This window comes from Anabrus simplex, chromosome 1 (assembly GCF_040414725.1).
Source record: "Anabrus simplex isolate iqAnaSimp1 chromosome 1, ASM4041472v1, whole genome shotgun sequence".
NCBI classification, from domain to species: domain Eukaryota; kingdom Metazoa; phylum Arthropoda; class Insecta; order Orthoptera; family Tettigoniidae; genus Anabrus; species Anabrus simplex.
Genome location: NC_090265.1, coordinates 88,726,980 through 88,741,602, shown reverse-complemented (window position 1 = coordinate 88,741,602; position 14,623 = coordinate 88,726,980).

The window sequence follows — 14,623 nt, the reverse complement described above, 5'->3', positions numbered from 1 at the left end:
GAAGAAATGAAAAGATTAGCACAGGAAAGAGTGTTATGGAGAACTGGATCAAACCAGTCTATGAACTGATGACTTAAACAACAATATGGGAAGTGACACAGAATGGAACGTGATTTTAGCAGTTGATCACATTTTGCCTAATGTTAAGACGGAAAGTAATGCGAATGATGGAAAACACGACCAACAAATGGGAAAGAAGGTAATCGGACAAGGACAACAGAATCAGAAACTGATGGAACGAACTAAACGGTAGAATATTCCAGACGGGGTGCCAATAAAACTATACGAACTGTACAGTTTTTTACACGAAACTGTTTTAGTAGTTAAAAGTAAGTGTGACAGAAAGGAACTTCTAAGCACTGCCGCATGACTCATAAACAAGGAATGATGGATCGCTTAAAAAGCAGTTATTATCAGAGGAAAATGGTAAATAAAAATGTAAACAGCCTACGGGATGGGTTTAAAGTAATTGTGGTGGAATGTGGAAACAGGTGTGTATAGTTGGGGACAAAACAAGACGGCCTCAGTTCCTAGAAGCGAGCTGGAAGCTAGTAGTCAATCACACCCTGCACCCTGCTAAGTTAACGAGTTCTAAGTGATCCTTGTTTGTTTTTGAGAGGTTGCCAAACCACTTTCTTCCTTACTATCTGTAGTATTTACCCTTTCTTCGTGTAGAGTGCAGTAGCCGATTTGGCAACTCTGGCTGCAGTAGAGGTAGTAAATCCTACAAGTCGCTAATAGACACCGAGCTGTCGCTGAAAAGTAGTGGTGTGAGGCGAGGTCCTCATGATTTGTTCCGAACTATAATACACCCATGTACATAAAAACCGGGACACCTTGAAAGACTAGAGATAGGAAGCTCATATTCACAGAACATACGCATTAGTACGTTCTGAAGAAATGATTAGCATTTGGACCATGTCGGCCCTCAGGTTCAAGGTCCACATTGATATCGCGGCGCACCACCAGCGACTGGTAAAATGTGCCTGCTGCTCTCGTTGTCGCTAAAAACCGAACGGAACAGATCAATGTGACTTGAGCAGACGTACAGGATGCCTCGCAGACGTATGCGAGAACTGTACCGTCAAATGAGTGAGTTTGAAAGAGAGCACATTATTGGCATGAAAGAATGTGATGAATCCATCTGGAAAATTGCTGCTCGTGTGGGACGAAGTGTGTTGGTTGTACAACGAGTGTGTACAGAAAAGTTCACAGAAGGCCGTAGAACACGACGTGATGGGACTGGTCGCACCACCCAGACTACCACCCGAGAAGATCGATACCTCACCCGAATGGAATTGCAGGAGAGATCTGCGTCCTCCTGGGATCTGGCGCAACGGTGGAACAGCGCAACATCAGGAGTGACAGTCTATCACCGTTTATTATGGACTGGGTTACCGTCACGTCGTCCACTTCTCCGCCTGCCTTTGACTCATGTGCATGAACATACTAGACCGCAATGGTGTATGGAACGACGTCACTGGGGACCGGAATGGCAGCAGACTGTTTCCGGACGAATCCATGTTCTGTTCGTTTGAAAATAATGGCCATATTTTCGTTCGCCGCAGACAGGGGGAGAAGCAGGACACTGACTGCATTCGCACAAGACATACAGTGCCAACTCAAGGTTGTATGGTGTTGGATGCTATTGGGTACAACCACAAATCATAGCTGGTGCTTGTCCGGGGCACTGTGACCAATTTGACCTACGTGAATGACATCCTGCGACCCGTAGCCAGACCCTTTCTGCACGAAACCCCAGACGCCATATTTCAGCGGGACAATGCGCGACCACATGTTGCTGCACGAAACGTGCCTCCTTGTTGTAACAGGATGTTAGATTGTTGTCCTGTCACGCCCGATCACCGGGCTTGTCGCCAATCGAAAATGTATGGATATGGTGAAACGACGGGTGCAGCGCTGTGACCCAGTGCCAACCACGAAATATGAACTATGGAACAAGGTGAATACAGCATGGATGGCTATACACCAGAACGACATTCGCGTCGATGACATCACACATGGAACAAGTTATCTATGTCCATGCAGAACTCAGTGCCTAGTAGGCAACAGGACACATGCTGAATCCAGGTGACTGAAATGCTAATCGATGTTGCAGAACATACTAATGAACATGTCCTCTGAACATGAAATTCCTATCTCGAGTCTTTCAAGGTGTTCTGTTTTTAATGAACATGAGTGTACATTTTCTTCCCCTACGTGTGAGAAGTGTGTCCCGAAAATTTGCCTGGACCTTATTGTTAGGCCTTGTATCTATATAAATAAAATCGTAACGACCGTGTGTCTGTACATTGACTATTTTGGAAAAATTTCCATACAGTCATCCGTTTCAGGTGTAACAATGACCAACTGCATATTTTTTAGCTTTGGCGTCTGTTTGTTTTTGTTTGTTTGTTTGTTTGTTTGTTTGTCTGTTTGTCTGTCTTTCTATAACTTGAAAACTACTGGATATATTTCCACCAAACTTCATATTTAGAATCCACCTGTCCTTGGGTAGGTTTTAGGGCAAATATTGTTTCTAAATCCCTGAACTGACTGGGGGTTTATACGAAACCGAAACCATGATTTTGCACTGCCTCAAAATATACACAGCCAAACTTAATGAAAATGTACCTGCCTTCATGGAAATTAATTTCTTAACCTTTTTCCTCATGTGCACCATTTCCATACCAGGCTTAATAAGGGAGATATTAACGGACCGTTTTTCGATACAAGTCCCACCGGACTTAACTCAAGGGCGGGTGCGTGTAAAGCTTATTTCTTACAACTTGAAAACTACTGAAGATATTTGAATCAAACTTTATATTTAGCATCCACCTGTCCAAGGGTAGGTTTTAAGGTCAATACCATTTCAAATTCCAGGAATGGACTGGGGTTTTCGACAGGGAGATTAATAAGGGAAATATCATGAAAGGTCGGTTTCTCAGTCCAGCGGACATAACCCAAAAGGTGTTGTACGTGGAGCAGATTCCTTATCTATCTATATAAATCAAATCGTAACGATCGTGTGCTTGTGCATTGACTATTTTTGCGAAATTTCCGTACAGCTTTCCGTTTAAGGGGTAATAATGATCATCTACATATTTTTAGCTATAGTTTCCTAAAATTCCTAAATTTTACCCCCTCGCCCAAAATCGAGATTGCCTCACAATCTACCACATGAGCTGGAAAATTGAAATTATGCAAAACTGTACATTTTAGCCGGTAACCAACGGAAAACTTCCAAGATATTTAAATTTTTCATTTTATATGCCGAAGAATATCGAAATATGGAGTCAATTTAATGACGGTACAGAACTTACTTTCGAGGTATTTCGCGGCAAAAATTTTTCTAACCCAAAAAGGATGGCACAATCTCAGTTCAATTTGGAGTGATCTACAACTTTGACCCTGTGACATTTTGTCGTCTCTCTTTCTCCCTTATAGCGTATATTTCGATTGTTCGTAAATTTTTGTGCTTTTGACACGTATTTTACATAGTTTGACACACTTAAAAGAAAGATAAAGTCATCGAAACTGGCACGCACATTGACACGACCAATGGGTATATGCGAACCAAATATCATGATTAAGTATGTGAAGAATAATGTAAAATGTTAAAAATGGACCCACATTTTACCCCATTCAAATATCGTAACTCAATCGAACCCATAAATATGGGAGATACGAGAAAGTGTTTTAGTACCAAACATGTAGAGCGATAAAAGGGACGTCTGAGGGTGCAAACCGTTTGTCGAGATGATCTACCGTTTGAGTGCAGTAAATCTCGAAATGAAGGTTTGCACTTACAAACGTGCCCATATATATCTATCATCTATATAAATGTAATCGTAACGACCGTGTGTCTGTTCATTGACTATTTTGGCAAAATTTCCGTACAGTTATCCGTTTCAGGTGTAATAATGACCATCTGCATATTTCTTAGCTTTGGTGTCTGTTTGTCTGCTTGATTGTATGAGTTCTTATAACTTGAAAACCACTGAATATATTTCTACCATACTTGATATTTACAAACCACCTGTCCTTGAGTAGGTTTTAGGGCCAATATTATTTCTGAATACCTAAATTTACTTGGGGTTATCCACAACCGAAACCATGATTTTGCACTCCCTCAAAATATGCACATCACAAATTAATTGAATCTACAATCCTTAATGGAAATCCATTCCTAAAACTATTTTTTCTCATGTGCATTGTTTCGACAGGAGGATTAATAAGTGAGATATCATGAACGGTCGGTTTTGCAGGTTAAGTCCAGCGGACATAGCCATAAAGGTGTTGTACGTGGAGCAGATTTCTTATCTATTTATATAAATAAAATCGTAACGACTGTGTGTGTCTGTATATTGACTATTTTGTTGAATTTTTTGTACAGCTACCAGTTTAAGGGATAATAATGACCATTTACATATTTTTTGGTTTAGATTCCTGAAAGTCCTAATTTTTACACTCCTCACCCAAAATCCAGATGGCGGCATACTCTGCCAGACGAGTAAGAAAATGGAAATTTAGCAAAATATACGATTTAGCCTGTAACGGACGGATAATTTCCAAGATATGTAAATTTTTCAGTTTTTATCCCCGAAGAATATCGGAATATGGAGGCAATTTTTATGATGGTGCAGACAATAGTTTTGAGGTATTTTGTGGTAAAAATGGGAACTCCTATCACATAACGGATGGCGCAATCACCGTTCAATCTGGAGTGATTTTCAACCTTGGTCTTATGCCTTTTTGTCGTATCTGTATCCATTATACGTTAGATTTGTCTCTATTTCCCGAGTTTAAGTAAATTTGGACTTTTTACATGCATAATTCATGCATTCAATCACTTACAAGAAAGATAGAATCATCAAACTCTACACGAACAATGGCTCACTCAGTACCCACACGTAAGCCAAATGCTATGTTACATAATTATCTGAAAAGTAATGCAATGTAAGATAATCTTACACAAATGTCACCCTATTCGACGTTTATAACTCAATCTGACCAATAATTATATGATATGTGAGAAAATGTCATAGGACCAGCCATTTAGGCCGCTATATACTGCGTCTTATGGTACAATCCTTTGTCGATATGACGTGCCGTTTAGCAGCAGTTAATATGTAATTGGAGGTCTGCAATATTGTAAACATGCATATACTTTCTTGTATGTCGATCTATATATATTCATTGGTGTCGATTTGTAGCGATCGAGAAAGGGTGTGTCTGCTATTGTAACCAGTACTCCCCACACCGACTTTGAATGGCTGTAGGAATGGGGTCCTTCTCCAACTCTTGTGTAACTGGCATTAGTAAGGAGGGCCTACCCTTGTAATGAATAATTCCTTTCTCGATTTGACTTGCAGAAGGAAAGGGAGCATGCAATTTTGTTCAAAACTCCCCTACCCGATTTTATTTGGCTGTAGGCCAGGGTGCCCGCCAATATAAACAAATGTACCCATCTAAAATGTGACTAGTATTAGGCATAATGGCCTGCTATTTTCACAGAAACTCACCAACTCTGTGTAACTGGCTGTAAGCGAGCTGGCAGCAGGAAAAAGGGCTTGTCATTATTATGATAACTGCACAACTTAATTTTGTCTGGTAGTAGGGAATTTGCCTACCAGTATAATAAAAACTCAACTGTAATCTGTCTGGAAGTAGAAAAGGGGGCCTGCCATTGTAACGAAAACTCCTCAAATCGATTGTGACTACGCAGTAAGCAATGGGGCCTGCAATTATAATGTAAACTTCCCAACTCGATTGTGAATGGCAGTAGGCAAGTGAGCCTGTCGATATCATCATAACTCCCCAACCCGCACTTTACATTGGAAACAACGTATGGGGACCTCCCCAGGCTATTTCTCGGATAACGCTTAGAGACATGCTATTTTAAAGCAATCTTATTTACTGCACGTACAGTATTTACTTCGATATCCGTATACAATGTAGAATACCGTAGCGAGGCACGGGTACATTTGCTAGTATGTATTAAAATTGTTGTGAAAGGAAAATCACCAATTTCCTTTACTTGAAATACTAACCAACACCCGTTCCCTCCCCCCCCCCCTCTCATGACACTACAGACCCTGTTGTTCGACATAGAACTTCGCAGGGGAAGCAGCAATCTTTCTCAACGACGATATCCTGTAAACTTAAATGGTCATTCGAACACACTGATTCCTTGAACAGGGCTGTTCTCAAAGCACGTGTGTCAAGACTGGTCTGATTTTTTCTTGGAACCACGTGGTCTTTCTGTTCCCAGTATAGGCTTCATTGATGTTCACTTTGGCTACTGCCATGCGCTGCACTTCAAACGTCGTTCCGCTAGTGAAAACCGCATTGTGACAATATCGTCGGTGAAATACTTACCCGCAACACATATATCATTAAGAAAGATAATTTTGTTTATATCAGTTGCACGGGGTTGAATCGTAGGTGACAGCACCGTACCAGGCTAAGTTCTAAGCTGATATATTTTATGTTGTGGTTTTCGCATATGCAACGACGGAATGCTTTGAGGTTGTTGTCTAATTGAAAAGTTACAATTTATTTTATTCAGACTTAAGGCACGAATCTTTGTGTAATTGTTCAGCTATTTAGTTCTACTTTTACTGACGAGAGAGTTAGCTGAACGGTTCGTACTATGTACAGTAGCTGTGGGCTTGAATTCGGGAAATCGTGGCTTCCAACTCCATTGTCGGCACCCCTGCAGATAGGGTCTCGTGGTTTCCCATTTTTATACAAGCCAAATGCTGGGGATCTAAATTAAGGCCTTCGTCGAATTATATCCATTCTTTAGCCCTGTCCTGTCCCATCGTCGGTATAAAATTGCCGGAGTCATCGCGATGTAAAAAAAAGAGAAGAAAAAAAAAACATATTTATTTAGTTACGTAGTGACAGCTAAGTGGACGGAAAATATATTTAGAAAAATTATCACTACTCGCAATAGAAAATCACTAAACCTTTGATTACTAGCTGAAATTCAGTAGGAAGATAGTAAAGAATAATATTTTTTCAGGAATGTGTGAGAATAATTAAACATGTGATAATAATAATAATAATAATAATAATAATAATAATAATAATAATAATAATAATAATAATAATAATAATAATAATAATAATATTTCAAGTGACATCTATCTTAAAAACACTTGTGGATGCCAAAATTTTGCACAAGAAATAAATACCTAACGAGCCAGGAATTCTTCTGACACGAATGATGATCTGAATCAGTGAGCCGATTTACCTGTTCTAAATTTGAATACCATTTATCGGATGAACATGTAAAGAGGTTTAAATATAGTGTTGCGAACTCTGTTTGAAGTGCAATATACTCTGGAATACCAAACGACTGTATTGCGAAAAGACTGTGAAAACCTTGAGCACAGAAGACGAATGGCTAACCGACTGCACTACCATGCTGTCCAAGAAATGATTTATGAACTGAAGCATGGATCGTAAAATAATTAGAATAATCTCAGAGAAAATATATATTATAAGAACCTGACAATCAGTTTAACAAAATTCAACATTTACTACGTTGTATATAATTTGTATATGAGATAAATTAATTAAATTCAGTATACTCATTCTTAAGTTCTCGTATTAAAATATTAATCATGTAAGTTTTTTTTTCAAAATATATTTCTTGGTTTATGAACATTTAATTTCAGAATGTCTGAGAAGTGAGGTGACAAGAATCACTCAATTGTATTGTGACGCAAGTAATGTGTAATCACGATGTATCCTTTGAATCTAAACCATGTTTATCTTCAGTGAATACGAGTATATGTCGAATTATTGGACTGATTTAGATACACTAAATGTTCATACCATTGATATTTATTTCGTATTAAGCATATCTGATATTTGTTTAGGTTTTATGCTACTTATAAGAGAATTAAATAACATTCCTGTAAATTATTCATGACGAGAATTGTCTTAAAGTTCCTTGAAGTAGGAGCTTTGAATCTTGCCAACTCTAGTGCTGACCACAAAGAGCTGTTTCTATGGCTACTACTGTACTCGGCATTCGAATGATGATCTGAATCAGTGAGCCGATTTACCTGTTCTAAATTTGAATACCATTTATCGGATGAACATGTAAAGAGGTTTAAATATAGTGTTGCGAACTCTGTTTGAAGTGCAACTTTCGTTTGAATGCGCACATCCTGGCGTACAGTTCATGACAAAAGTTCGATAAACACCTCTTCACTGGAAGGGAGAGGAAGTTAGATAAACTTTCATATTCAACAGTGCAGCGTCCCACATGTTTCGTTTCTGACCTCGGAAACACATTAAACAGGAAAAGATGCTATATTTTTCACAACTCCACCGTACTTCAGTGTCTCAATAGGCTGTTTGAGGGATGATTTATGTATGCCATGATACTTTGTTCTTTGTTTCTTTCTTGTAAACAGATTACATGGATAATCATATTTTAAATTCATTGGAAAATTCTTTAAAATATCCTTCCGAATTTAAAGTTTTAGATTGCAAATATTGAATGTTTTAATAAGATGCACGTGTTACCCGTGAATAATGGAAGTTTGATGGGAATATGATAAATTTGTGGTAGTTTAAAGCAAACCAAAGCAAAGTCACCTCCGTACAGACCATGAAGGCCTTTGGAGGAGTGGAAGGTAAAGGCTTCCACCATTGTTAACCTCGGCACGTGATGGGCTAGAGTGGTTAGCTCTACGCCCGGCCGCCTTTGCCCCCATGAATTAACCCGGTGCTCATTTTTGGTGTAGGCTGAGTGAACCTCAGGACCATATGCACCTCCGGAAGTGGAAATCTCGTTTCTTAAATTTTACGATTTCCTGACGGGGATTCGAACCCACGTCCTTCTGGGCGGATCGAGCACGCCTTTACCGTCTCGGCCAGGCAGCCCCTGGTAGTGTAATATCCGAAATTATTCAATTGAAACAGGAGTTGCCATAGTAGGTACAGCACAGTGTGCTATATAGATATTTCTCAGTTTTGTATGTATATGGTAGTTTTGAATACATTTTTAACATTGATAATAATGCCACCTGTTGCTTTTTTTTCTACGCGTGTAGTATTTTTGCATCAGTATCGTACAAGTCATAGCGAAACATAGCTTCTGCCGAAATCTCAGTCTCATTTACGATTAAATTAAGGTCACGGCCGCTTCCTTCCCATTCCTAAGCCTTTCCTATCCCATCGTCGCCATAAGATCTATCTGTGTCGGTGCGACGTAAAGTGTAGTATTTACAATTGCCAGTTTGGAAGCTGCTGAAGTGCTGAGTGTTGCACCTGAGCGCTGTAAAACATGCCACTCCTAGGGTCACTTGTGCTGATGTGACACTTTCTGACTCACTGAGGAAGTAATGTTAAACTACCTCACTCCTCATTTTCGCACCGACATTGGTTTTAATGGTTTCCTTTTAACTGCTTCACCTTTAGTGATGCTATATCTGGCCGAGCTGAGTGGCTCAGACAGTAGAGGCGCTGGCCTTTTGAACCTTCTGATGACCTTAGATGTTAGGCCTCTTTAAACAACAACCATCATCATCATCATCAACAACAACAACGAGAACAACTTGGCAGGTTCTTCCTGGCTCAGCCCGATGGTAATTGAAGGTGCTCATATACGTCAGCCTCGTGTCGGCAGATTTCCTGGCATGTAAAAGAACTCCTGTTGGACTAAATTCCGGCACCTCGGCGTCTCCGAAAACCGTAAAAGTAGTCAGTGGGACGTAAAGCCAATAACATTATTATTAGTGATGCTGTATGTGGATCCAAACATCCTACAGACTGATATCTTGACAGACAGACAGATAATAATAATAATAATAATAATAATAATAATAATAATAATAATAATAATAATAATAATAATAATAATAAATTGACCTTACGATGAAGACCCTGCGATGAAGATGGGTGTTTTCTGCTGTCTGTAAGAAATTACGTATTAATATCAATTTTTGGTTCCTAGGGATTTACCTTCACTCTAACAGCTGCAACGTGTTCGACGAGGTTAGGATTGGGATGGAAGAGGCCATAGCCATTTAGGTAAAGCCTCAGAATTTGCCTGGTGTGAAAATGGGAAACCACGGAAAATCTCCTTTAGGGCTGTCTCCTGAATGCATTATGACAGCTACATGACTAGAACTACGCAGCCAAGTTTATCAGTGGTGAAGGATAGGTTTACGCGTTGTGTGTGAGTTGCAAGAATTTTAGAGGGAACAAAAAAATACCGGCCCTGACCGAATGACCGACGTGAAATTGGGAGGTTGTTGGTTCGGACACCAACTGGTGACCAGTTCGCCATTTTTGTTCTGTTCTTATCATCTCTTCAACACGTATTATATGTACGGAACACGACCTCATAGGTTGAGAGTTTATTTGGATCCTTGAGTGTTCTTTCCTCATGTAATCCTACTTTTGGCTACATATTTTTGTTAAACTTCGTCTCGCAAGCCAACCATGGAATGAAGAAATCATTGAGATAATAAAAGGAAAAAGTCACATGTGCAGAAATATTTTCGATTAGTTCCTGAGCCACTACAAGCTATATACTTCCGTAAAACATCTGGACGAAATGTTTAATAAATTGAGCAAATATGGTTCCAGGAGATCTGGTGACTCATATTGCTTTCTGGGTGGATAGATCACATGATCCAAATAATATTTGGACACAACATTTGTTTTCCATTCAATCAGCCAGTACAATGGAATGTGTGCCAACGTTTCAAGATAACATTAAATCACTGAAACTCATTCACCTAGAATGATAAAACTTCATTGCGCGGCGTTAGTGTCAAAATAATCCACGAGCATTAACGTTCTATTATTTGTTTCTGGCATATTTGTATGGGCATTTTATTATTTTAATTCCGTTTTAATTCAATTAATTTAGAGTTATTACGAGGATATTAAATAAAATATCCCATATGCGATACTGTTGAATTATTTAATAATAAGTTGATGCATACGTCCGTAGCTTATTTTCGTAAGTTTATTAAACACATCTTTCTTTCTTTCTTTCTTTCTTTCTTTCTTTCTTTCTTTCTTTCTTTCTTTCTTAATATGTTTACTTTCCAGGGTTGTTTCTTTTTCTTCGGAATCAGAGAGGGATCTCACCTTTACCACGTCAAGGGCAGTGTCCTGGAGCGTAAGACTTTGAATCTGGGTATACGACTGGAGAGGAGAACCAGTACGTCACCCAGGCGGCCACACCTGCTATGCTGAACAGGGGCCTCGTAGGGGGATTGGGAAGATTAGAAGAGACAGATAAAGAAGAGGGAAGGAAACTGCCGTGATCTTAAGTTAGGCACCGTCCCGGCATTTGCCTCGAGGAGAGGTGGGAAACCACGGAAAACCACTTCGACGATGGCTGAGATGCGAGTCGAACCCACCTCTAATTAGTTGACCTCCGAAGGCTGTGTGTACCCCGTTCCAGCCCTCGTATCACTTTTCAAATTCCGTGGCAGAACCGGGAAGCGAACCCGGGCCTCCGGTGGGGGGCAGCTACTCACGCTAACCACTACACCACAGAGACGGACTTATTAAACACATAATATATATATATAAAATATAAGTTAATCATCACCAGTGCATTCTCCTTCACTATCTACAATAGTCTGCCAATGTTGGAATAGTTTTTCAATTCCACGCCTGTAGAAATCTTGTGGTTTTGAGTTTTTAAAAGTCGTCAAGCCATGCACGGTGAGCACTTTCATTCGGAAAGAAAGTTAATTTAACGGTTGTTCGATAGAGAACGGAAAAGATTAAAATCTGAGAGTGCAAGGTCAGGTGAATAAGGTGGGTGTGAAATTACTTCCGAACCCAAATCCTGGATAGTGTTTTTTATCAGGTTAGCATAGTGTGGGCGAGCGTTATCGTGTAATATCATCAGTTCACGGGGTCTCGTTGGTCGTTCGTCTTTGGTTATGTCTGCAAGACGTCTCAGTTGGCAGCAATAAATGTCGGGAATGATGGTTACACCTCGAGAAAGTAATTCGTAGTACAGCACACACTCTTTGTCCCACCGGGTGCATACAATTGTATTTTGTGTGTGCGCATTGGCCTTTGTGAAAGGAGTTGTTTTTCTAGGGCTCAGCTATTCCTCTTAAACGTAGCCTGACGTTCCTCGAAAACATTCATTCATTCATTCATTCATTCATTCATTCATTCATTCATTCATTCATTCATTCATTCATTCATTCATTCATTATTTATTTATTTACCGTAAACCTTTACAGTATCTATGCAAGACCAGGGGAAAATGACAAGCCCTCCTACACGTAGTGCCCCCTGACATGGAAACAAATTAAGATACTTTTAGGCCGAAATTATTTAACTTAAGATTGTGTTTACTGCCTCAGAAGTTTTTCATTATATTGTCCACTCCGTGGCTAAATGGTTAGCTTGCTGGTCTTTGGTCACAGGTGTATCGGGTTCGATTCCCGGCAGGGTCGGGAATTTTGACGATCAATGGTTAATTTCGCTGGCACGAGGACAGGGTGTATGTGTCGTCTTCATCATTTCATCCTCATCACGACACGCAGGTCGCCTACGGACGTCAAATAAAAAACCTGCACCTGACGAGCCGAACATGTCCTTGGACACTCCCGGCACTAAAAGCCATACGCCATTCATTCATTCATTCATTCATTCATTCATTATACTGTATCTTTCTTTCTTAATCTGTTTTTCCTCCAGGGTTGGTTTTTCCCTCGAGGAATCCCACCTCTACCGTCTCAAGGTCAGTGTTCCGGAGCGTGAGACATTGGGTCGGGGATGAAACTGGGGAGAATGACCAGTACCTCACCCAGGCGGCCTCACCTGCTATGCTGAACAGGGGCCTTGGTGGGGAATGGGAAGACTGGAAGGGATAGAGAAGGAAGAGTAAGGGAAGCGGCAGTGGCCTTAAGTTAGGTACTATCCCGGTATTTGCCTGGAGGAGAAGTGGAAAACCACGGAAAACCACTTCCAGGATGGCTGAGGTGGAAATCGAACCCACCTCTACTCAGTTGACATTCCGAGGCTGAGAGGACCCCGTTCCAGCCCTCGTACAACTTTTCAAATTTCGTGGCGGAGCCGGGAATCGAACGCAGACCTCCGGGGGTGGCAGCTAATCACACTAACCACTACACCACAGAGGCGGATCATTCATTATATTAATACTTGTAAATTTATTTTTTGTCATTACTGGTTAATATTTCATTAATCTCTCTTTCACTGACAAGTTTACTCAACGAAAACAATATTTTACATGTATAAGCACCGGGCGAGTTGGCCGTGCGCGTAGAGGCGCGCGGCTGTGAGCTTGCATCCGTGAGATAGTAGGTTCGAGTCCCGCTATCGGCAGCCCTGAAAATGGTTTTCCGTGGTTTCCCATTTTCACACCAGGCAAATGCTGGGGCTGTACCTTAATTAAGGCCACGGCCGCTTCCTTCCAACTCCTAGGCCTTTCCTATCCCATCGTCGCCATAAGACCTATCTGTGTCGGTGCGACGTAAAGCCCCTAGCAAAAAAAAATGTATAAGCATGTTTTAAGTGATTTGATAGAATCTGAGGATGTCCTTGTAGAACAAAACGTGTCATTCTTTGTATAATAGTGTGTATTTTACAGGTATGTTTATAGTGATATGATTTATATTGTAATTGGAGTGTGTCTGACAGACAAAAAATATTTTGTTACATTTAATGAAGTCGTCACTGAAAAGTATGGCTTCATTCCTAACAAATCAATTGACAGAGCAAAGAGGTGGCTTCCTTTTGCAAAACAAGATTGAAAATCCAAAACGTAGTGCTCATGAAATGACGCTTCAAATCATAGCAAAATTTGTGGTAAAGTATGCGACGTCACACGCATTCTCTGTTACAAGATGGCGCTATGTTGATTCGCGCACTGATTTGGAGGTTGGTTTGCTCTAACATCACTTTAATTTGAATGTTGTGCCAAGCAACTATCCCAGAACATTAGAGAAATTCATTTATTGATCTTACTTTTATTCGTATACTCCGGAACTCTTAAATTATGTCTCTCATTTCTCACAGCACAGACCCGTAATACACCGAGTTATTACCCACATTCCAAGCACCACGTTCTCCTGAAACAAACGTATTATCCACATAATATTTGTCTTTTATTTCTGATAAGTACGTCTACAAAACATTCAAAACCTCGCGGTCGTTACAATGAAATGAAATGTCGTATGGCTTTTAGTGCCGGGATATCCCAGGACGGGTTCGGCTCGCCAGGTGCAGGTCTTCCTATGTGACTCCCGTAGGCGACCTGCGCGTCGTGATGAGGTTGAAATGATGATGAAACAACACATACACTCAGCCCCCGTGCCATTGGAATTAACCAATTAAGGTTAAAATCCCCGACCCGGCCGGGAATCGAACCTGGGACCCTCTGAACCGAAGGCCAGTACACCGACCGTTCAGCCAACGAGTCGGACATCGTTACAATAATGACAGCCTACCACCACCTTGTTTCTCTTAGGTTACAATAAAGCCACCATTTCTTGTCACCAGTAACGATATTGGATAGGACGGATCGACATTGTTCACGAGCCAATCGATGACGCACATATGGCACCCGCTGATTTTTGTGGTTTTGGTTTAG